Here is a 26,303-nt window from a genome sequence, read left to right as displayed (position 1 = left end):
AGACAATTTCCACAAAGGAGCAGGTTGGTCTGGTTAACTTTCTCATTTGATTAATTTAGTATTTAATCTGGTTGTATTTGATGTTACAATTTTAAAGATGTAAAATATTTAAGTGGGGGAAAAAAAACCAAAACCAGCAGGAATCAAGAAGGTGCAAGTTGTATCTTTTAGCATTGTACATATAAATATGTAATATATTCCAGTTAATTAAATATATCAGCTCATATAAATACATTTAATATTTAAATCAATGTGTGTGTCCACTTTGAATACTTTAAAAAGGGAAATATGCCGGTTATGAGTAAAATCTTTTCTGCTCAGCAGAACTGGACTCTGATTATTTCGGCTAGCAACAAGTGATTGAACTGTTCACTCAAGCTGCTTCTCTCCACACAGCGATGAACCATGACATTTGAAAAGCAGCCTTTTGTACGCAACATATATTTTAACCCGTATATGAATCTACGTGGGGAGTGAGCCACACACTGCGTGATTCTCTAAATTTGGTTCAAGGCAACAGCCGTCAAGGGGGAAAGATCACAACTGTCAGAGGCTGTGAGGAAGAAGTGGAAAGGGGGAGAGGAGCGCACACCAACCTGCAGATGCTGCTCACATTATTCAGTATGGAGGAGCCCCTCAGCATGTTTATACTCATTCAGTGAGACAGCTGTGGGCATCTCCAGCCTGCCTATGCATGTGTTTCTCCGAGGCTCTGGGAGCCAGCCCCATTCATCATCCTCCAACAGCCCTGCTCTAATTGGGCCGCATCCCCACCTGCTGTCACTCACCGCCTCCTCCACATTGCGCCGGAAGAGATACAGATGTACCTGGTCCGACACAGCCCTGTCGCAGCACACCTGTCCCTGCATTTGAATCTCATATGTGGGCAGCTGAACCCGGCAGCTTCGCCGCGCACACTCGAGGTGCGGCTCTTTGCTTCTCGCCCGCTACACACCTGCCGTCGCCTTTCTCCCTCAGCGGTGCGGGAGCCCGGTAATGATGTGGCCCATCATTTAAAGCGGAGACAGGGTAACAACCCTTCAGGGCTGGAGCTAACATCAGGGGTAACTCTGACCTACAGTTTGGCAAGGACTTTAAATATTTCTCCTTCATTGGGTGGAATGTATTTTAAAGTTTGGCAAGAACAAGTTTCATAATAGCTCCTGTCTTGTTTGAGTGGAGCCTGCCTTTTCAGATAAAAAATGCAGATACCCTCTTGCTACCAAGAACAGCCAGAGGACATCTAATGAGCCTTTGAGATTTCCTTGCTAAACCTGCCATAAAATGTCCCACTGCATGGAGACCTGGCTTCAATTTGTTTAAAAAGAAATTTCCCAGTTTCAGATTCAGCCATAATAGACAAGACCGCGACGAAAAGCCTCGTTTGCTCAATTTGATTTTATTAATAAATAAATAAAGGATTACCACTTGTTTGCAACGGTAGATTGGTCTGAGATTTGAAACGGCTTGAATTTGTCTACTTGGGCTAACCAAGAGAGAGATTTGCATTTGTTCAGGGTGTTTCTTTCTTTATTCTGCGTTCTTTGCACTTAAACCCCCTGTCAAACATTTCAGACTTCTTTGTCCTTCCCCATTAGTTGCTGACAGAAGCAAAGAGGTTTAGTTTTATGTAAGAGCAACACAGATTGTCAGCGACGCTGGCGACACCAATTGCTTGGCCATCCTCATGCATCATTTAAAGATATATGTCCCATGCCACGTCTATCCATGTGTCCTTTGGTTTTTACGCTCGCTGGTGTCCAACTGTTCTGAAACATAAAATTACAACACTTTTCACACCAAACGCTGGTGTTACAAAGAATGTTAAAGCTGCACATTCAAAGAGCAGTATTAGAGCAAATAAATGGAAAAAGAGAAACAAGTGATAAGTCTTAATATCCTAATTATGGATGCCATGAATCTTCAGAGTATCAAGCTTCACACAGTCATTTAGTTTTCTGCTCTTATTTTCAGTCTGTTTGACCACTTTTTTTTATCTCTTTTAAGATTATTGCAGTTATTTGAATGAATCTGTTCGTTATACTTTCATTTATAAATCAAATCATTTTACTCCTCCCAGTCACACACCGTCTGTCTCTCTGCAGCAGTCGGTGTGTGAGAGGACTAGTTCACCGCGGATGGGTTGCTGATCCACTGCGAAGTAAAAAAAGACACGAATTTAATTTAAAATCTACCCAAGAATTAATTACTCTGGCATTAAAGCTAAAATTAGGAGCCATGTTAGCTGGTCTCACTCGGGCCTAATGAGGACTCTTCCAGCTACTCACTGATGAGTCAATGTCAACTGGGCTCTGCAGCTACAAGGAAAAGACAGAATGAAAATAATCATGGATAAAAATCTGATTTTGGAAACATCAGGTCCTTGAGGCCCCCTTTAAAAACTTCAGGATGTAGAAATGACTATCAGCTCTGCAGCAACTTAAGCAAAGCTAAAGGTTCCAGTGGTGGAAGTATTCAGAGTATTGCACTGAGAGCAGATTATAACCATCCCATGAAAGGGCATCGCTTGCTAAAGAAGTACTCTGACTAGAGGAATCTCAGGAAAAGACTGAACCAAAGGGGAGGAGGTTGAAAGAATTAAATTATCTTGAAAAGAGAAGAGTCATAGGGGACAAATTAACCTTCTGTTGAGAGCCACATGGAAACTTCTCCCCTCTTCCTAAAATTTAATTAAATGTTTTAAAAAAGTGCCCACTCTCTTCGACTTCATAATTTCTACAATATTGGGGGCTAATTCAGGCTATATTGTGCCCTACCTCATAAACCACCCAGTTCTTTATGTGCCATAGGATACCTTTATGAAGGTCATGGAGCAAATGCCCAGCCGCCATTAATCAGTCCTCCGCAAGCTGTCAGCGGCGCATGGTTTGAAGCTAATAGACATCAATCAGACACTCAAGCTTTCCAGCTAAGATTGCTATGACTTATCCCAGACTAGAAATGGTTCTCTGGTCCTCCTATCTTGATGCAGCTTACATCATAAAGCTTACTTTGCCCGGGGAGGATTCAGCAGAGGAGACGAGTCAATGTAAAAGCCTGGTGCAGACAGGAACACCAAGGTCTGCTTTCTATTTTTAGATGCAGAAGTTTCGCAGGTTAAGCACCAACTAAACTGCTTGAGGACATGGGGACAGAGTCTGAGACATTACGGTTTTATCCAGCAGTTAAGATGGTTGCTGTGGTTTGAGAACAGAGACGACAGGATATATGACATGATAGACTTAGGAGAGTCAAACGCAGAGAGTGGTTCATGTGATGCCAGGAGACGCTGATGAAGTACGGGGAGAAAATGGTGACAAAACCTTATGACAGCATGACATCTTCAATCACATTTCCATCGTGAACAAAATTTTGTACCTTGCATCTTGATGAGTGCATCACTTCATCTGCCTTCCTACTCATCCTGATGCGCCCATCAATCTGGAAAAGCGTAAATCTGGACTCAGGACTTTCTGCCATTGCTCTAAAGTCCTGTATTTGTGCTTCTTTGCAAACTGAAGTCTTTTTTCACATTGTATGTGTGGAGATGCCCTCATTCTTAAACATGGATATGTATTCTGCTGTTTTATTTTACAAAACCAAAAGCCCATCTAAAGTGATTGAAGGTTTTATCAGACTACATTTCTGCTCCAAACTTTTCTTCCAGTGTTTACTAATGCAATGGACATTTCTTAACCCAAATGTTTGCAGTTTTCCTTTGCATGATGCATGCCTGCAGCTTGACCCTTCTGAAAAAAATTTACATTTTCAAATAACTATTTGATATGTCTTTAAGAAATTATAGCCTACTTACTGCAGCAGATAAAGAATCCTGTTGCCAGGTGAAACACAATCATTCATGCAGTAATTATCCACTGGAGGACTCTTACCTGTCTGTTTTGGCAAATCCAGGTGGTGACTTTTTTTCTTTTCTCTTTTTTTTTGCTTGGTGCTTGACTTTAGAGAAAATACCACCACCCACAGAGACGCAGAGGGAAGCAGGTCAGGTGCAAGACAAACCTTTATTTGAGGCAGAATTGTTGTTAAATCTTCTTTGTAATTAAGAAATAAAGTTACTGTTTGCAGTACCAACTCAATTTAACTAGATTTCATTCAATACAAATATATTTCCATCTGTTAAATATTAATATACATAAAAAACAGAACCAAATGATGCGACGCATTCAAGGCCATTTAAAAGCGATCATTAGACTTTAAAAGAACTGCAGTTGTACAAGGCCCAAATAGCTTTCAAGCATTTAATTACACAAAGACTTTTAATGCGACCATATGGTTCTGCCACACCCCGTCTTCTAACTTTCCAGACAGTGAAGTTTGAAATGTCAATTTTTATGTTTTAGGCTACATAAACATAAAAACTCGGCTGCTTCCTGGAGACAACATTACAGATTAAGTGATCTAACCATAATGAGGCGTCAGCTGCACAGACAAAACACAGGATGTTGACTTTGATGTTAAAAACACAGAGCAGTCGTTTCAAGTTGCTTTGATGCAGAGTGCTCTGTCGGTACTGAGTGTTTGCTGAGTCATGTAGTAAACTGAGAGTCTCCGCATCTGTGAGATGCACCACATTTGTTATCCTCGCTTTCCCCGTGTGTAAACTGTCAGCTTGTGCGGCATATGTTAACCGAGCGTAAATGTCAGTAAAGACTGCGAGGCTTCTTAACAGATTAATGAGGTCACTGTAGAAACACATCGTTAGAGAAGCAAAGTTTTCTGATTTTAGCCATCACATATATCATCCAGTGATGAAGGAACAGCAGCAGGTATGACTGGAAGACAGGAAATAGACAAAAAAATTATCATGTTTGTGTTTTCATGTCTCACGTCGAAAATCGTCCGTACACCTCAGAGTATTTCATATCATGTCTTGTTCCAAGCATAAACTTCAACATATGTTGGTGGAGAGTTCATGTAATCAATAAATAGTATTGAAGACAAATGGAAAAAATAGTTTTCCTCTGATTCAGGTGAATATGATTCTCCTATAAAATCAGGAAAAAAAAAATCAGAGATGAGGACTAGAGTCACTTTGACAGCAAAAACAAAGATTTTAAGGGGTGGAATCATATATTTTACAGGCTCATAGTGTCAATTAGCACAATTGTTACTGACAAAGAATGGTACAGCAGCTGAAGCAGGACATGTTTTTACTGCTTCTACATCCTCAAGGTACCTTAAGAGGAGAAAACCACACACAGACCTGACACACAAGTGACCTACCACAGGTTCACAGCAAAATCAAAATGGAGTCACCCTGTTACCACTCGCAAAAGAAATAACCAGCAATCCAACCAGATCTGAATTGGTGTTACCTAACACAAAAGGTCACAGCAACAACTGGTCCACTACCACAAAACGTTGCTCCACAAGTCAGGAAAGGGGAAGGGGGAAGCGCCGCCCGCCGTACCTCCACACTAGTAAACAACGCGGTGAAACGCCGCTAAAGCCTGCAAGGGGGCACAAAAACGTTTTATTAGTGTTTTTGTGTTTAGCGACAAGTTTGGCTTGTCGCTAAACACAAAGCCATGGAAAAGCATCCGGCTCCAATGACAAAAACGCACCGCACATAATCCAAACCACCTGTAGACCGCACCAGTCCAAATAAGGACAATTACGTCACGAGCTTCCCCCCTCACCATTAAACGCATGGAAAATGGCGTCCCAGAGCCGAATGGCAACAAGCTAGAAATCCAATGCCAAACAAACGTAATTCAGTCAAAACGGTAAGGAAAGCCAATTTACCAAACCAAACGTAACTCACAGAACCGTTTGAACTACAACTGTTACGACTGGCTCAACGTCGTAAAAAAATGGGAGACCATGCAGTGGTAAAAGTGCATAAAAAGGAATATTTATTAACAAGAACAACAATGGATTGTGGATGTCAGAATCAGTGGTGTAATGCAAATGCTTAGATGTGTTGTATGAGTGCATATGGGAGTGTTGAAGTGCAAAAACAAAGGCAAACGTGCAAAAGGAGGGGAGCTGAGGCCTGGCAACAAAACACCACAAGTGGCAGAGTGGACACCGGTGGAGACAGCTCCAAATCAACCGGACCAGCAACACCTGCAAAGAGGAGGAGCACATGGGCAAACACCTGCAACCCAGCCCTCAACAGCTCCGTGTATAGCTATGGAGAAGACCAAGCAGGAGCAGCAGGCCAGCTGCACCTGGTTTGGCAAGAAGAAGAAACAGTACAAATATCAGGCCAGGCACAATGAAGTGCTTGATCAACTAGATATGGTGACATACGAGGAGGTCGTCAAGCTGCCGTCGTTCAAGAGGAAAACATTTGTCTTGCTTGGTGCTCATGGAGTCTGATGGCGGCACATCAAGAACACACTCATTGCCAAACACCCAGACCGCTTTGCCTATCCAGTTCCTCCATTTGTTACGACCTGGCCCATAACAAAAGCCAGGGAGACACGGATTATCACAATGACTACGCTCTTTATTCAGCACAAAACATAAAAGAAAACTAAGACACATAAGCAGGCAGCGCCTGTGGCCAACAGTGTCACCCAACAGCAGGTCCAAACAGGGAAATCCTGTAAAATAAGCATAAAGCAAAGCAAAGGTCAAACAAGGTCGAGGTGGGGAAACAAGACAGACAAGAGCCAGTCTGAAAAGTGGAGCCAGGTGAAGAAGTCAGCTCACCGCTTCACCAAACCCAAATGATAAATAGGAACATGGCTCTTTATAGCCAGGAAGCCCAAGCGGATCCTAAATGACGCTACTTCCGGCATGCCTTGAAAAATAAAGAATAATGAATGTAAAGGGACGAATCCCTCCGTGCAAAGTGGAGGGAGCGTCACACCCATACCCACAAAACACGGGTTGTCCCATGGGAATCCCAGCCAAACAAAAAACAGTTCCACACATCACTGATTGAAAATATGTGCAATACTGACCAGAAAACATGCTTGAAAGAATTAAAGCAACACTCCAGAAATGCTTTTGATGAAGAATTTACATGTAAAGTAAAAAATAAAAAAGTGGATTTTGTGTAACACCCTTGTTAGGTTTCGACTCGCCCTCTAAAGACTTGCCTCAAACTTAACTCCCATTAAAAGTGTTTAACTTAATCTTAAGCAATTTGAGTAAATGATCAGTGTTTCTGTTGGGAAACAACCTGTTGTCACGGTAACGTTGCACACAACATATGAACTCTGTTTCTCCACAGAATCGGCATCAAAAGAAGTGAAGGTTCACTTGTTTTTAATGCGACGGTCAGGTAGGCGTCTACACTTAGTGAGACCACAGCACCTGTTAAAACGGAGCATTTTATTTATTAGTTTTGGATGTTTTTGCAGACTTTGACTGACACAACCTGCTTATGGTGGCTGAAGCATCGTAGTGATGACCTGATGGATGGTTTTCAATCTAAGCTTCTTTAAGGCTTTCAAGCAAAATAAAAATCTTACCTCCTACCTCTTAATCCCAAACTGTTAAACTTGAACCACTGCAAAGATGCATTTGGTTTTTCAAAGTAAAAGCACTTCCTATTTGATTCATGAAGAATGTGAACTTTTACCCTATTTCTACTGGTGTTTTAAAAGCATAAATGAATTTTTACATTTCTTGTTGAGCGAAGATTATATCTCATTTTTTTATTTTTTAGGGTCTCAACTAATATGTAATAAACAGTTTATGTTTTAAATAGACTTAGAAATAATGACTTTAGATTAATATGTGGCTGCAGAGACGTTCACAAGCTGGTTTTCTAAATTAAGAGTTGAGTTTCAAGCCTTCCACCACAAAAATAAACATTTTCTCATTAAATCTCCAACACCTGTACACAGTTTGTCCTGAGGCAACATTCACTCATGAACATTTGATAGTTATCCATCAGTCTTAATATTTACTAACAGTTATCTTTTAATCATTTAGCACCTAATTTATGAGCCACAAATCTGCCAAAGGATGTTTCACGTTGTCAGAATTGTTCAGGCATAATATTTGCCACGTTAGGAATAAAAAGGCATAAAAGTTCAGGTCAAAGGTTTTTTTTTTACATTTGTGCAATGAGAGCAACTTTACAGTGACTTAGATGAGAAATAAAGGCTTGAAATATTTTACTCTTGGGATACGATATGAGTATGAGTTTCACTTTCTAAAATGATGAAAAAAGTGAAGCTTTTCCTCTTTTTGTGTTTTAGGTTAAGCTGTTCGAGATTTCCCCAGAAAAGCCCGGTGGTTGGGTGCCAGGGCAGTCGTTCATCCAGCAGCCCGTCGTGTTTTTGAGTTAAAAAATGTTTCAAACTGACAGGAAATTTGAAAATATTACTTGATAATTAAGTGTTATTGGAAGATTGGAAGCTTAACGCCTGAACAAAAATTATAAAGTCTTAAAAAATGCAAACATTTTATAAATAGTTAAAGAAATAAACAATGCTAAGCCTAGTGGGGGCACAAGTAAAGCCTGGTGGCCCGCCAGACTTATCACACATTGGGGGAAATCCTGCTGTTAGTCAGTTTCTTGGAGGGATTTGACTTCATCTCACAGACTTGACTTGACATTTGAAAAACTGATATAAACACAGATTGAAAATGTTTTATGGAAGCTGCAGGAACAAAGTCTGAAAGCACAACATTTACCCATTTTAACTATTTCTCTTTCCTTTTCGAATGCGTTTTCTCAGTTTTGCTTTTTCAAACTCCACAAACGGGCAGCGTCATTTTAAACCAAGCCGGTCCCATTATAGCAGTTTTCATCACTTGGAAATCTGTAATCCAATAATAGCAGGTTTGGCTCTTTGATTTTTTTGCATCTTTGACTTTTTGTCTGAACCCCAAAGCGCTCCTAATTATACGATGCCACACACATGCTTGCTGTGTGCACTGGGAGAAAAAATTACAGTGAATCTAACACATCATGAAACTAATTCATGTTTTTATCTCCCAAGTTGGCTTATTATTATTGCTGGTTGCTGCATCCATATTGGAAAATATTGCAAGATACAGTAGCAGAACCTCAAGTAGGCTTTGCATTAATTGCGATGTACTTTGCTATTATTCGGCTTTGCAGAGGGTGGCATTTAATTACGTATATAAATATCAAGTCATAAAGTGAGCAGACTGCATGTTTAGCTCTTTAGATGGCACACTGAACCAAGTATTCATGTTTTTAGATGGATCAAATGCTGCAAGGGTATTTTTTTGGCTCATTTACATTAATTAGCATTTAATTAAAGCTTTCAGTCAATCTGCTGGTAAGTGTCAAAAAGAAGCAGAAGAAACACATTTTAACTGCAGATACAGTTTATATATCTCGAGTTTCAACACAGAACACCAACATATTAGCCTGGCGTATGAATTTACATCCAGAAAAGAGAAAGTCCAAAAACTACAAGCGAGACGGTGTGGAGATAATCCCAAGATGATGCATTCCCATCATCTGCTTGCTCCCCACCCTGAGCACACAAACAGAAGCGAACAGGAAAGAAAAACAGCCGTGCCGGTCCACCCCCTGCCTACATCACATGCAGAAAGATAGAGCAATATCGCACATTTAAATAATCAAAACGAAAACTCCACTACATGACAACAAAACATATGAGAAAGTAATCCAAAATACCAACACCACACATGGTGCAGATTTATTGGCAGCTGTTTGATATCATGGAGGAATGAAGAGTGTAAACATTATTGTGGGCAACTGACTCAGGTCTGATCAAACCACATGCTGCTACCTTCAAGCTTCCTGCTAATTTCTTCCAAATGAAATCATTTTCCAGGTTTCTCTTGTTGAGGTGTTTCTTATTCTCTAATTTATTCATGGTTGATCTTTACAATGAGCTTATCTAATCAATTTCCCTCTCCTTTCAGATCTCTTAGCTTTAGAAATACATATTTCCCCATGTCAGTGGAGACTTATTATTCCACGTAGAAGTGAACAGAGGTCACTCATCACTGGAAATTGGACCCTAGAAGAAACTCTTGTGTTTTAAGAGCGGCTCACTCTGGAGGCTAGTGTTGCATGTGCGAAGATATGCTAATGAGGACATGCTTTGATTGGGCCACCCACGTCAGTGACTCCGGCTGACAAAGGTGCACAAGACTGCATCCGCCAGCCTCATTAAAGCCCTGTCCAATTATAGAATAGTAATTGATCGTCTGCTTTGTGTGTTTCTGCCCTCTCGCCTTGTCTTCAAAGTATGCTTGAGGTCAATTTAAAATGCATCAAAGCTATAACATGGTTAAATCCCCTTAGACAGTTGTTGGCCTTCCTTGGCTTTTTGGTAAGCTCGTGCAACCACCTGCGTGCAAAGTGTTGTCCCTGCTTTATCCGTCCCCTCCCTCGCATCATCAGCTCAAATCGTGATTCAGTGCAGCTTGTGAGGGGAAAACTTTTAGGCTGCATCTAAAAATCCCTTAACTCTATAAATACGCACCAAAATTTTACTGTCTACTTAAAAATAATGTCTAAACATGATGTCTAACCTTTGAACTGCCGTTCAGCTTGTTAGCATTAGTTAAAGTTAACCCTATAAGATCTAAGTTTCAAATGTCTGCCTGGATATTTTTGGTTATTTTAATTGTACGCAGTTCCTTAAATGTCCTGTGAGTAAATATATACAAGCATTTTGCAGGCCTGCTTAGTAGGGAAACCTGATTCATAAGCTTCTGCAGTCCTGAGGAGTCTGATAATAGCCAAAGGTTTCCAGTTTGATGACATTGCTGGGCTTTAGTGCCACAAACCTTTTCTGTTGGGTTTCCATTTTCAGTTCATTCTTTGTGCTCTTGGTTCTGTAGTATTTAACATATTTTTACATTCTTCGTTTCCCTATTGTTGTATTCTATTAATCACATAACTTTCACAAGCTTTAGGTATTATTTGGTTTGCATTCTGCTTCTGTTATGGTTAAACTATCTGTTCTGTTAAACCATCATAGTTTGTGATAGTTTTGTGTGTTTTCTGATCTACTCAGTATCTTCCCTCATTGTCTCAGCTATCTAAGATATTGCTAAAAATGTCTTGGTCATTGGCTTGTAACACCTTTAAAAAAAATCTAGTGATTAAAGGAGCAGAAAATACTGACAGTTTTGTTGAAGTGGTACCCAAATCCAATCGTCCAGAGTTACAATCCTGCAACGTTTGAAGGCCTCCAGCAGTGTTTCAGCTCTGCAGAGATGTTCATTTGATTTAGGTGTGTTAGAGATGGGATGCATGTAAAAGTTGCATCCAGCGGTTTGAGCATTTCTGCGTTAGAGCTTCAGTAGACAGAGATGTGCCTGTACTGTGCAGAGCTGCATTCACATCGGCAAACAGAAACTCAGTTATTACAGATTATCTCTGTATAGTTTGCATACTGCTTTCTGGAAGTAAATGTGAATAAATCCAAGAGATCTGTAGTAAAAAAAAAACAACTAAAGAGTGAATTGATGTAGTGTAGTGGTGCTCTGATTGTGTATTTGTGAAAGAGTTTGTGAAAGTGCCTTGAAGTCGGTCAAACATGCTGAAATCATGCTTTGAACAAATATTTCCCACCTCCACCACTCTGCCATTTCAAACTGGGAGAAATGATTTGTTGTTTTCTCTTAGATGAGATGAGACAAGGTGGCATGGGATCCTGAACTCTCCAGCACAAACAGACAGGAATAAACAACGAAGCGGGCTTGTCATAGCCCCAGACAACCATCAGGATGTCGAAGCAGTGCTGGCACAAACACAGCAGCACCTTCAGATCTCCACATTTAGCTACGTGTGGCGTGTGACGGCACAGGAGGCAGCAGCCTTAGCAGAGCCTCGGCTCTCACTCTGACAGGGGGACTTAAGTTCACCTGATTCTTGAGTCAATCAGCAACAGAAGTCTAATTTACCTCTCAATTAGATTTCTCCTGCTGCATTTCCTCAGTCCTTCAAGATCCGTTATGCCAACCAAGATGGCTCTGCTGCCGTCCCATTATGAATAGAGACATTGCCTTGTGTGGTCTCATTATTAAATAAGTAAGAGGATGGAGGAGGCAGACGGGTGTTTTTAAGCCCTGGTGGAGCAGACGCCATGGCCATTAGAGCCAGAGCATTAACAAAGGCAAGAAACAACACAGACCATGCAAAAGGGGGGTTGACTGGCAGAGGAGGAGAGGAAATCAGCTGCATGGACCAAAGAGAAGGCAGAGTCATTATTGAAATATCGTCGCCTTGTTATTACAGCCATTTCATGGAGCCACGGATGTGAAAATAGCTCAAAGACACGAGAATGACTCATGAAGTCACGTTATCCTGTTTGTTGCTTACCTGGCTTTTTATTGTGTTTGAGATTGTTATTGTGCTGAACAAGAGAGAGGGGGCAGGTTCTGAAAGCGTCTTGGTAAATACGTTTCAAACGCTGCTATTGAAATTAAATTAAGCCCAGATATTGGTAACAACTCAAATAATCCACAGCTCAAAATAAATTGGTCCATAAATTACGCAGGGAACAAATATTATCCAAACATACAGGAGTTTAACAAAACCTGAGCTAAGAAGAGATCTAGTGGCTCAGAGGTGATTTTAACTAATTCTTCCAAAAACTACGTTCAAATCTTCTCTTCTGTGATCAGTTCTTCTACATTTTCAATCGAAAATGGCACTCCATTGAAAATGAAGACATGCTTAGATGCTTGTATCATTCTAGTGGTGTCACTTCTTCCTATAAAACTATTTGAAGTCATTCTTGGCTGTGGACTTGGAATCTTTATGTCATTATTTGTGTGTGTGAAGTTGGACCAAAATGCAAGCCAGAATACAGAGGAAAATGACGAAATAAGCTGCTTTCGCACCGAAGTGAGCCAATTCAGATTTTTGTCAAATTGGGTTATTTGCCGAGACCATTCACTTCCAAATATATGCGATCTGTACGTGTCCCACATGCGCAGTAGAGGGCGCCATAACGTCACACATAGAGAGCGTTCTCAGTGTTTGCACAAGTAAACATGGATGCTACTGATGGAGCACAACTTACGATTTTAAAGTTATCGGAACATCATATTAACAACTTCATCCTCATTATAGTCTGCTATGGTTGTTGTTTTTCTTCCCGCTTGGGCGTATCAGGGTGCAGATTAGTGACGTTTGTCGAGTATCAGTGACATTCAGGTCGGATGAATTCGATCTGGCCGTTAGGTCGTATTTGAATCGGATACATTTCGGATACCCAAGTGGCCTGGGTCGCCAATCCGACCCGTGTTGTTCAAACTGTGATGGAAAGATCAGATACAGGCCACAATACGTCAAAAAGAATATCAGAATTGGTTCACTTCAGGCTGCAGTGTGAACACAGTCGAAGTTTCAATAAAGAATACAAAACAATGACAAGAAACAGGGAAAAACACACAAAGAGTAGACAGAATCCAGGGAAGTCGGAAACACGAGGAAAACGGAGGGAACCAACGAGAAGAGAGTGAAGGAGAGATGGGTAAATACTGGGACCAGCACTGATTACTAACAGGGTGCAGGTGTGAAGGTAGAGGAGAAGGCAGAAAGAGAGAGGCAGTGGAGCTGAAGTCGTCATAAATCTAACCGTAACAAAGAATAATTAAACATAACAGCAGATCTGACCTAGATAAATAAACTATGAAAGACTAATCAAAAGTAAAGCTGGAAACTAAGGCTAATCATGAATAAACAAAAAATCAGGAAGGCAAATACAAAAAAAGAAAACACCCTGAGATCCTGACACGTTGTCTCGTTGTCAAAAACCCACCTTATTCTTCAGGTTCTTCTGAAAAATGTCCCAGTGCATTTCTTTATTCTCACATATGAAGTCTGCCAGTTCCAGTTGCAGAAAGACAGCCCCAGTAGGATTTCCCACCTACTAACTTTACTGGTGGAGGATTGTTTTTGGAGTGATTTGAAACAACATAGTGTTTGCAATGATACCCACAGAGTTCAGTTTTGAACTTGTCACACAAGTATTCAGTATCTTACTGACTTATTTTGCAGGAACGTTGTATTTTTTCCTTCACCAGTGGAGTCTTGTGCAGTGAGTGTGCATTGTAACTGCATTCATTTCTTATTTTAATAGAAAAACTGAACCTGCTAATAAGCTAGCTTAACCTCCATGCAATCGCTCAGTGATTCTTGAACAAAGATTTTTATTTTTTTAACTCCTGCCAGAAATCTTTTTGAAGCACCTGGTTGTGGATGTTTTACGGGTGAAATTAAGTTCCCAAATGGATCATGAGTTACATTTATAAGCTTGGACAAACATCTGGAGCCATTCTCATGAGTATTTTTTACTGAGTTAAGGTTTTACAGATTTTTAGAGATCTCTTTGCACCTTTATTGTGTGGGATACCCTTCTGAAAGGACATGTTTAATAGACCGACAGGATTGAAACTGTTGGTATTAATTTACAATGCAAAGCGCTTTGAATTGCCATGTTGCTGAAATATGCAATGCAAAAAAAACTTCAAATTTCAAGTTTATGTTTTTTACATAAACTTGAAATTTGAAGTTTTTCTGTGAAAACAGAAAACAAAATCATTGTATGGCCATGAAAACGAATAAGACATTAAATTTTGTCAAGTGCCATCATTAAAATCATCAAAGCATCTAATATGTTGGTGAATGTTACATTTATTGTGGTTCCACATCTTTATGTGTTCACTGTCTATCCCTTGTGTCATTTCTCTTTGCTACAAACAATGTGCCAACTATGTTTTGATTTTTTTTTCTTCTTTTGCATATGTGGTTGCTTGGATCGCTGCCACCATAATGCACTTTATGTCAAAAGCCTCATTAGAAATATTTATAGTGAGAAAAATGGTAATGTGTTTGGTACTTACTCCCTTCATTGTATCTGCTGAATCTGCTGCGGTGAAACAAAAGGAGTGATATACGGGAGATGGAGAGGATCTCTGAGCTTGATAGCAGCCCAGGCAGTCCTCGGTGGCGGGCCCCCATGCATTGAATGCTACACGAGTTGTCCCTTTATTGTACTCATTCATTACAGTGATGAAAGCTCTTTGTAATTATCAGTTCTGTTTAAGCACATCTCAGAGCTTTGTGTGGCACACTAATGGATGCCACCGGTGAAGCCAGTCATTCAGATTTGTGTCAACGAGTCATTAAGCCGCCTTTGAGGGAAGTCAGCAATCTGATCCATCATGACAATAATGAGATGAAGATGAACTCATCAATTTCAGTCTCCTAAGCACTGTGCATCGGGCATGGGCGGCAGCCACGGCCTATTCTTTTGTCACTCTCTACTTACCACCTTCTTTTTACCCTCTTTTCAACTTGTTCACCTCCTCTCTGTCTTTTGTGCCACCTTTCTTAAACTCTGATTTTATCATCTGAGCCGGTTCGTGACTCCGGTCCTCTTTATTCTTGGATCTTTTCGGCCCTTTCATTAGCAAAGCAGAGACGGAGACAGGCTTGTGAGTCACAGTGGAAAGGAAGGGGCGTTGGGTAAGGAAGAAAATAAATGTGCACATAACTCAGAAATATTATCTGTCATGTTGTCTTGAGGCAATTTTTGATTTTTATTGAACAAATATGCAACTTGTAACTGCTCTGTGTTTGCTCTGCATGAATGCAGGAACACTGCGAAGGCATGACACTACAGTAAATAGAGAGGTTTGACAAACTTAATTTTATTTTCCGTGTTCATCTTCGTCCCGGGAGACTTTCTTCATTTAAAATGCAATAAACTGACTTAAATTGCTTTGTTTTGATATGAATTTTCTGTACGGTTAAATAGTTTCTTATTCTTCATTTTAAAGACTACCTTAATATGCAATTGTTCATTTAGCCTTTGAGAATATTATATCTACCTATGACCTCAAGCAGCTGCAGCAGTTTCCATTTCCTCAATCTGCAGTTCATCATGAAGCCGGCTGATCATAGCCGGCACTTAATGATTCATGAACAGAGAGACTAATGGAGTACTTTACACATTGTAATCGAATAAGGCCATTATGGGGAAACTAGCTGCTTACTGGGGACTTTGATCAACGAGAGACTCGCTACATGATCATGAGACGCATCAGATGAACTGACATCCGTCTCAAGGTTTCACATTTGCATCACTTTAATAAGCAGAGGAGCTCCTCAATGTGCCATGCTAGCAGGGAACGGCGGCGGTGAGGACGCATCGGATGAGGCTTTCAGCTCAGAAACCGCCATCTTTGATCCTCTACAATAAATCTTAGGAAACCATAACTACCTCAGCCGTTTGCTCTCGCTCATATTATGGAGTACAGCAACATTTCTTACCCTGCACAAGCTGATGACACACAACTTTATATTTCTTACAGCCAGTAAGTAAGTGTGTCTATAATGATTAAAGAGAAATGAGTCAAGTTTTCTCAAGTTTAATCGCCAACACAGGATGGACTATTTTTGTTGTTTTACTTCTTGGCTTCGCTACAAAAAAAAAAGAAAATTAAAAAGCAGCAGCATTTGGTTTTTATGCTCCTCAGCCCTGGAACAAAGTTCCTGATAATTGTAGATGTGTAAAAACAGCTGGGTTCTTTAAATCACAATTCGTTTATTTTTTTTAATATATTTAGCTTTTAATATTTATGTGATGTGATGTCTGAATGTTATTTTCTTATTTATTATTATTATTCTTTTGTAATTATTATTTCTTTTATGTAAAAGCTGGGATCCTTGTATTCTCAAGCAAGATTGATGCACAAGCAAAATCTGCAAACGATGAACTGCAGGTGGGTTTTTTTGGCCCCAGGAGTTAAACTTTGCTTCAGAAACAAGCGGATCACAGTAAAACATCAGACAAATAAAAGACTCTGGAAAAGATTGTTGTTGTGTTTAAGTTGTGATTTCCCATCAGCAAAGCAATTCAAGCCTGAAATACCATCTAAATTTCAAACATGTTGTAGGCGTCCCCAACTGTCCAGAGTCTGGAGTTTCTTTTCAAAGAAGTTGCAAAAATGATCAAGAGTCGAATAACCTAATGGATTAAAAACAATCTTTGCCGTTGAGTTCATACGTCTATTCAATAATTCAGCAGCAGAAAATGGTTTTGAATTGGAAATCTTGTTTATTTTGTTTTTAATTCAAATGCAATTAATTAATTACAGACCCTGTAGTTAACTCAATGAGATTTTTTTAAATTAAATTCCCACCACTACTTTAATTCTTTGCTTTCCTACAAAGCACTTTAACTTGCCCAGTGAATTAATGGAGCTGGATATATAAACCTGCCTTACCTTATTTGGTGACTCTAAATTCTACCTGGGTGTAAATGTGTGTGTGTGTGTGGGTGTGTCTGAATCGCCATATGATAAACCGGCTCTCTAACCAAGGTGTGCCCTGCCTCTCAAGCTCTGACAGGTTTCCAGGCCCCACAACTCAGAACAAGGGGAAAAAGCAGAAATGGAAAATAGATGTGTGAATAAACAAAAAAAAATAAGAAATTAAAGTGCTTTGAACTGAAATGATGGGAAATAATCCTACATATTTCTTGTCAAAGATAAGATCCCAACAACTGTTGTTTTGTCACTTTGTCTGTATGCAAATATTTTGCTACGACCAGCAAGTAAAAGCATCCCAAGAACACTTGAAACAGGCGCAGAAATATCAAATAAGTCTCCGACTCCAGGGAGAGTTTAATGCAAAATGTAATTTAAATCCTGGGATTTTCTTATGAGTTATTTCCATTTTAATGCACTATGTTTTATTGTTTATCCATGCGATAACTGAAAATAGAGTCATTAGTATTCATACATCTGTATGAAGAGTTTAAGGAAAAACTAAACTGTGGCCATAGCGTGATGACATGCTTTCTTCATTTTTTGACTCATTTGCTACAATAATTGTAGTCACGATTCAAAACTAGGTTGAAAATAATTTTCCATGTTGTTAATGATGCATTAGTCTGTTTCACATATGATCTTTGTATTGAAGAAAACGGCCATTTTTACCCCCCAATAAGTGAAGAGTGAGTGAAAAGCTAACATATGGAGCTACCACGGTGCGATTGTTATAATTTTAGTTTTTTATGAAGTATAAAATGGTCACAAACAACAAACTGAACACAAAATGTTCAGTAAAGAAATCTGAGCCTCTGTTGTGATTGCAGAAGCTTTCACTACGTCATATTTTGGTGCCCCTCTTCCAACGTCCTCCACCGTTGTACAAAGAAACCGGCAGCGGATTACAGCAGCTCGTCCCGACGCGCGTCTAGAGCAAAGCATTCGACTTCAAAGTTCACATAAGTTCAACTTGAAGCGGTTCAGACCCGCGAAACGCGTTCAGTGTGAACGAAATATAAGAAGTGAGGCCAAATAACAGCAAAAGAACAAAAACTACATCCTCATTGGTCAGTTGATAGGAATTTAGTTATTACAAAAATGTGTGTTGAAGAAAAGTGTCATGATGAAGAAAATAGGCTAATTTAAATTAATTGAAACAGGACAATTAACGGCACCTTTTTTTAATTTTATTCAAACTGACGTCACTAGGTGTGAATTTTAGATTTTTTGATTTTTTAAGAAAGCAGGTTCTGGATCAGCGCTCTGATTCTTTGTCCTGAAAAGAACAAATGTCTGTCCAGGTAATTTAAGCAGGTGAGCTGATGAGGTAACGACTCTCAGGTGTGAGGCAGCAAACAACAGCTGCTACAGGCTGATGGTTTGGAAAGACGATAGAAGAACATGCACACTGCAAAAACACAAAAACCTTACAGATATCTTAGTAAACACAACTTCCGTAAGATAAAGCAGCTTGTTTTAGGTTAATACTGATTAAAAGAAAAGCATAGCTCCACTGGCAGATTATTTCACTTGTAATATACCTGTGGAACTAGTTAATGAATATTAACAAATCCTTTATCTTGCAAGCTAGTTTTGTGTTATTTCAAGCATAAAACTTTGCCAAAACTTTGGTAAGATTTTATGTTTTTACAGTGCAATTATTTTTCTATGTGCTGATTCCTTATTCCAAACTCATCCAGAGTGTTTATAATCAAACTCATTACTTTTCCAGGCTGCATGGGAATCCTGTGTCTCGCTGTTGAAAGCCCCCAAAAATTTATTCAAGAATGTTCTATTAAAGATTTTGTATTCTTGATGCCACCAGACAGGCATGTTTTTAAACTGAAAGAGGAAATGCCTGTAAACACAGCAAGCTTCACACACAATCCACAGCAAATATTATCATACCAGCCTCTTATATTTATCTTTCAAAGACACTCACCGGCTCTTACCTTAATATTCACGTCTACACACACTCCGTTCTTCACACACTCAGCCCTCTCCCCCTCTCTCCTCTGTCTCCTGCTCTGCCACATCTCTTAGCTTTGCGCCCACTTCTTGGGTGCCAGCAGTCGTTGGGAGGGAAGAAGTGTTGACAATTGTCTTCTCCTGCCTTGTCACCAAACAACATTGTCACACTTCACTGCCAGATTAATTCTCAGACTTTCCTGTCAAGAAATGACATTTAATTTTCACACCTCTTCTCTCTGCTATTCTCCTTTTCATGAATTTTATTTTCAAGCGCACCCCTGGTGCATTGCCGTCTGGCAGTATCGATATCCGTGACAGTATGAAAGTCTTTAATTCAGCTCAGGGATTCACACTATCTTTGTCTTTCTTCCAGTAACAATGTATTATGACAAAGGGAAGTTAAAATGTGATGTCACTTCAACATTTGATTTACTGCAGCACATCCTGCAAACGGTAAACATGTACACACGTGTATTGTTTGCTTCCGGTGCTATACTCAGAGAGCTAGTTACACAGAAATCCATTTGTTTAATTATGTAGTTTTGGAGCAAAATGAGCAAAATGAGCAACTCACATGGAAATATTTTGTTTACCAGTGACACTATTCTCATTTTATCACGTTGCATAAACCAACATCAATGTATTTTGTTTGGGTTTCATGCGACGGACCAACACAAAGTACAGCAGAAATGTAAAGAGGAAGGAAAATCAAATATGGCCTCTAAATGTCTTAGAAATAAATATCTGAAAAGTGTGGTGGGAATTTGTGTGGCTGCTAAGCTACAACTACGGTTCATCACACAGGAGTTTGTTGAGAACATTCAGGCTAGTTAGCATGGCCACCAATGGCCTGTCACAGAAAGCTGTTATCACATTGAGCAGCGTGTACACGAGGATGATTGACAGCGTTAAGAAGCTCCTCCTGGCTCTGATTGGTTGATTGGGAGAAGGCGGAGGAGACTGATTTTTTCACATTTTATTTGTCTGATGTTATACTACGATGACGTTGTGACAGTTTTAACAAATAAGTAAAACAAAAACATTTTTAATAAAAATTACGTACTGCAGCTTTAATGGAGGACATTGTAACTGAAGTTGGTACTCAGGCGAACCCCTAAATCTACTTATTCAAGGCCTTTCTTTTAAATCTTGGTTTACTTTATTTAATATTCAATTATTTCCCAGTAAGATTAATTTACAGTTTGTGTATCCCTCTTCAGTTTTAGAGTTGCCTGTGAAGGATCGAACACTTTTATCTCAGCTCTTCAAGTCAAAACGTTGCTCCACTTCTTAGTTTTCATAAGATTAGAGAGCATGTCCCAGTCTGCTGTTTTATCCCCCATGTTACAAGCAGAGCTCAACTTCCTCAGAGTTTCTCTTTCAGCTGGAAGTGAAAGTCTCGCGGGTCAGAGTGACTTCGGTTTGTGTCCATGTCAACAGAGACATGCAGCTAAGAAGAAGCGTTCGCGTCCCCTTCCTCTCCATTTCCCCTGCAGAAGGTCCGTTCTGCTACGACAGCCCGTTTTCATGCTTTTAAGTAGGTGGCTGGAGGAAGGCGAGCCAAATGGCCAAAACAACCACTGGTTCATTATCAAGAGGCCTAGAATTTGAGATTATAGGTGATTACACTCATCCATCCCCTTTTCTGAAAAAAAGGAGAAATCTGTTTAATCCCCCTCTCTGGTGCAGCTCCGCAGGGCGCCCAGGGACGGCTGGCATCCACCACAGGCCTACAAAAACCCACATAACATACGGAACCAGGAGGAGCGCTGGCCCCGGCTCGCAGGGATGAAGGCCAGTTGGCCGGTGAACAAGAAGTGCAGGGTCTGATCGGGCAGAGGGAAACGCTACTTGGCCACAGATCACAGCGGTCAGTGGGGACGCGGTTGGCCTGCCGGCTTGCATGGGGAGCTCTCATGGAAAACGCGAGGCGGGGGCATGGAGTTGAGTGTTGACCTTAGACTCGGAGCTGCAGACATCGCTCAGCGACCTTCTCCTTCCAACTACATCCCTGCTGTCACGCTCGGCTCTGACTGACAGCTCTCACAGCTCGCATTTCCCAGCAACTTCTGCCACATTTACTCTGCTGACTCGTTTAGCATAGGACTCTCTCAAAAAGTAATATCCGGTGTTTTTAAGCAAACATTGTTTCCCACTGATTTTATTTTAGCAAGGCTTATTAACAGTAGAAATAAACTCATACTGCAGGTTTATGATCACACTGCATCTTGTTTGAAAGCCCTGCATGTGTGGATTTATGGAGCGGGAGCCTGGTGAGTGCCCTCCATTTAAAGTTTGAATTGATATACCGTATTGATCACCTACAGAGTTTTGTTCTCATTAAATGCTGCTTCTTTGGACAACTTCACATGGAGGCTCCCTCTTCAGTGGCTGCATTTCAACAGGATATTGAGCCATTCACAAGTCATTTTGTGAGCTGTGAAACACTCATAACAAGGTTTTGCTTCATCCCCTTTTTCCTGTTTACCATTCGTTTCTTTTGCCTGAATTTATGGAGGTTTTTGGGGAGTGGAAATAGGAAGCAGGCTCAGTTTTTATTTGTTTGGCTGTAAAAAAACAAACAAAGGAACAAATATGGATGAGGATTCTTTGGTGCTGTCCCTGTTTAATCAGTTGATGTTCATGGACGCTCCCAATGCAATCTGACTGAGTTGGAGTTATTTTGCAAACTGGATTGAGCAAAATGCAGTTTGCAAAATATTTGTGGGCGGGTCCACAAATACTTGAGAGACCCCCTTTAAATACACCTGTACCTGTCCAAATATACCTTAATATACACTAATATGCACATGAGTAACTTTCTTAGCACCACCACAGAAGCTGACATCTACAGGTTTCCTTATGTCTGCTCTTGGGGGTGCAGCCAATCAGTACCAAGGAAAAATAATTGCTCTCCTGAATCGGCTGCTTTGCTTAATATAAGCCAACGTTTTAAGTAGCATCGTGCCTAGATATTTTAGCTTTCCAAGCTGCATTTTCTTTTAAATATTTTAGCTGTGCTCTAAGAAAGAATCTGTGAATAGGTGGATTTTCCACAAATAAAGTTGGGATCCTTAGAAAACTATGAACACTGAGCTGAAAATAGGCTGCAAGCCGTAATTACAGCAAAATATGGTTCTACAGAAAGTGTAGCCTGCATAATGCACACCTCTTCTTTTACAATTTTTATTTGTACAAAATAAAATTATAAATTATCTTGATATTGGATAAACTACTTTGTGTTGCTCTTTTACAGAAAATTCCAATAAAACATCCTAAATTGTTTTTGCAATGTGGCAATGTGTGAAAATTCAAGGGATATGAATGATTCAGATTTTTCTGACATCTTGAAACCATTAAACGTTATTTAAAATAAAGTCAATGCCAAACAAAACATTTCAAATTCAGGTTGGTGAATGCAAAAGCACTCATTCTCGAGTCAAATGATGTGACAAAAAACATTTTAAAGTCCTGAAAAAAAGGTGTGGAGTTCTTTTTTGTAAATAAAATGGGAAACATGGACATCTTGTGTTAGCATGTGGTAAACAGAAAACCTGAAACTCATTGTTTTCAATGTCTGTAAATCCATAAAGCACCACCTACTGCTCTTCAGACAGAACCTGACAATAGTTTCTGCTCTCACCCTCCATGGATGGGAGGAGAAACATGTCAGGAGAGATCAAATGAATGCAACCAGAGAGATTTCTGCAGCAGCTTTCTTTGCTCTATCTCTGAGTAGATATAAAACAGTAAACAGAGAGCAGTTTTCTTTGTTGAATTTCAGAGCTTTAAGCTATAAAGGTGTTATTTCTGGTATGCACACAGTAACCAATGTCTTCACGTGACATAAATGAGCATGTCGACTTCTTAAACTTGCATCTCTACAGGAATCAGAGTGGAGATCCTTTCTGTTGCGTTCTGTCATGTCCTGACGTTAATAATTTAAACCCGGTCTCGGTATGAAAGGAGAAATAAGATTGATGATCGTGTTTTCATGCTTTGCAGTGGGTGGTCAGCTATCTGTGTCATGCTTATGTCTCACATACTGAGATACATTTAATATCCCGACCAAGACATGTCCTGCAGTCTGGGGAGCTTAATGAAGACAAAGATTAATACGCCATTTGTCTCTGATTAATTGACTTGTTATTCTGACATGACAGCAAGTGATCAAAAAATAGAGGTGACCGACAAAAGTTTCTTTCTGAGCTACCAACTCAACTTTCCAGTGACAATTAAAAAGTCTGCTGCGAGAAAAACCAAACATCTGACCAACACCAGAGATATTCATGGTTATCTTACAGTTTGACATGAAATCAGACCAAACTTTTCCTGTTTTACATTAACTAGAACTGAGAAGATAATTACCTAAATAATTTTTGATGAATGTCAAATTAAAATTTTTTCCAAGAAGAATTTTGTTAAATGTTCTTCACAGCTTAAAAGTTACGTACATCTTAGCCGGGTGGCCTATGAAGACATAGAGTCATTTCTTCTCCAGCTCAGAGTGCAGCATTAATCTGGGGACACAGGTCTCTGCCCAACAGAATATATTTTTAAAAATTTATTAAATTAAAGGAAAAAATAATAATAAAATCCAGCATATTTCATAGAGGTTATGGCTCAAAAGCCAGCGACTGCCACTTCAAGCCATGTGCGTTAGGGTTTGAAGTAACCGAGCCGATCCAAAGGAACAGGCTCAGCTCTGATCTGGATTACAATTGGCAATCTGAAAACATAATCTATAGCAATTTCATAGCAGTTAAACTGCAAAACTAAATTAAAATCACATCTAACTGCAATAACTCACATCATTTAATATTAAAAGTGCCACCGTAGCAGCTACAGCAACTGGTCTGCTTTAGTCAAATTTTAAAATGAAGGCATTTTTAACAATCCTGGTGAGTTGCGGTTGCTGTGATGTGAGCGTGTCTATCTCTGTTTCCATGGAGACACTAAACAGGGAAGTCCTTGGCTTCTTTAATTAAATATTTTTACTAAAGTTGACAGGTTATAAAGATATTTAATTCAAACTTAGGCTTGGTTTAAATATTGTGTTTGCAAACAAACACGCCATTTCTGTTGAAATAAACAGAAAATATGAAATGCCGAAGAATATGAACTGGAAGATGAGTGAAACAATATACTGGGTAAATATTTAGCATCCTCCCTCCGTAAAACTTCAGCTCCACCTCAGGGTGAGTCCAAGATGCCTGACCTACACAGTAGGAGTTTTTTCAGGATGCATTTCTACCCGTTTTGAACGGTACGTACCTCTTACCTAAATGTTCAGGCTCTGATTCCTGCTGTGAAAATGCAGGAATCAGAAAACCTTTCTTGTTTCTGTACAGGTTGCTGCAGTAAAAACAGCATTCTTTGTGAAAAAGGGACTCGGGTGTCAGATCTTTAGGGGTGGAGTCCTGCAATGGAGGACTGACTACAGGTGGAGCTCTCTCATTAGTCCACGGTTTCTTTAAAAGGACTCATGCAAGCAATCAGAAGCATTTCCGTATCTTTTAAACAGAAAGTGTCTTCTTAGAGTAACGCTGAAATCCAGGAAGAACTTCTTCTTAAATTTTACTCTGTTATAAAAGATGCTACACCACAGAATATGTAAAAAAGTGACAGACAGACGTGCAACAGTAAGTAACACATAAGTGGTTTTTTATTTTTCCCTCTTTTTAAAATGGTTAACATGAGCCATTCTTGTAATTCAGGGGTTCAAATGTTGCTTAAAATGGATTATAAATGAAAGGGGAAGGAGATGGGGAGCACCCAGAAAGCTGTGGGCATTTCTGCCTCAGTCGGTATTCAGCAGCAGTTTGTTTCCCATTGTGTCAGATTGCTGTTGTAGACTGCCAATTATGGTGGCGTATTTTAGAGGTAATATCGTGCCAAACTTTAGATTTTAGGTTTCCTACTGCATTGTGAAGTTAACTCATACATAAAAAAATATTTACACAATTATTTCTAAAAGCCTTTGATCAGTGCCTTACCTTTGATGCATTCTGTTGTCTTCATCCAATTTTGACTTTGCTCTGATCCCGCGCAGCAGAAAGCTGTGGAGCAGAACAAAGAGAACTGATGTTTTGCTACCAAACTATAAAGGACAATTAGGCTTTGTCCGCCCACAAAATACAAGACAGCATCTGCCATTTCCTTAAATGCTGAAAATGGAGGCATATTTACACAACCGACAGCGCAAAACATCTGTAAGAAATATTATCTACTGGGATCTGTAGAATAAATTTAAAACCAACATCCTCAGATAGACGAACCTATCTGAGAATGGATGCACCTACCCACCTTTAGCATAGCTGTCTGCAGAAAATGAACACCCTTGTTAATATCCCATATATTGTTTTAGAATTTTCTACAAACATGTAGAACATGTATTTAAACGTAGATGTGTTTCTGTTTCTGGAACTTTGCATTGGCACAATAGGAGGATGTTTCATTTGTCAAAATGCCAAAGTGATGTGTTCAGTTCAAAAATATTATAACTCCTTTGATTTTCTCTCTACGTCTGGCTGCAGAAAGTCGGCGCTTAGCAGAAGCACCATTTAGTGCTCCTCTGCTGTCCTCTTGTGACACAATGCCAACTCCTCCACCGGGAAGGTGAGGGCTAGGATGAGGTAGATCAGCAGTGCTTGTCGACAACTGTTGGTGTCATTTAGGATGTTGCTTTAAAATATTGTCTCTGCTAGAAACTGAGCTGTTATGGTGCGTTCACACCAAACGGGTTGCACGCGTCAAAAATGCGTCCGACGCGTGTGCACTTTGTAGACGCTTGATCTTTTGCTCTACACTCTTGATGCATCAAACGCTCAAAACGGTTCAAATCACGCCGCGCTAGACTCTCGAAACACACCACGACGGCCCTCTATGCGCCTCCGCATAGATTTTGAATGCAAATCAGACGCGCCTGACGCTCAAAACGCGTTTGGTGTGAACGCACCATTAGCCTGATAGTGATACAGCAGCAATTTTCAGTCAGAGGTCTCTTCAGATTTGTTGGGAGACTGACAGCTACTGGAGATGCCCTCTGCTCACAGCATCTCCATCAGTAATGAGTTTTTGAAGATACTTGGTGATTTCTCTTT

At 39.9% G+C, this 26,303-nt stretch overlaps 1 long non-coding RNA gene across 8 annotated transcripts in view; it reads right to left on the bottom strand.

Moving 5' to 3' along the window:
* The window catches only part of LOC107833140 (uncharacterized), a 91,560-nt gene that overhangs the window by 35,315 nt on the left and 29,942 nt on the right, over positions 1–26,303 (bottom strand). For 3 of the 8 annotated variants that reach the window (XR_001658855.1, XR_001658854.1, XR_001658856.1), the window contains exon 4: positions 25,197–25,259. This is a non-coding gene — a long non-coding RNA (uncharacterized LOC107833140). Of the gene's footprint in view, positions 1–1,453; positions 1,770–2,075; positions 2,155–2,255; positions 2,319–3,932; positions 4,021–19,181; positions 19,343–25,196; positions 25,260–26,303 lie in introns of those variants that run through there. The other 5 variants (XR_001658857.1, XR_001658859.1, XR_001658860.1 and 2 more) reach the window with 5 other exon arrangements.

This window comes from Poecilia formosa, unplaced genomic scaffold, assembly GCF_000485575.1.
Source record: "Poecilia formosa unplaced genomic scaffold, Poecilia_formosa-5.1.2 Scaffold336, whole genome shotgun sequence".
Lineage (NCBI taxonomy): Eukaryota > Metazoa > Chordata > Actinopteri > Cyprinodontiformes > Poeciliidae > Poecilia > Poecilia formosa.
The sequence above is the reverse complement of the archived record's forward strand: the minus strand, read 5'-3'. Positions and strand labels throughout refer to the sequence as shown.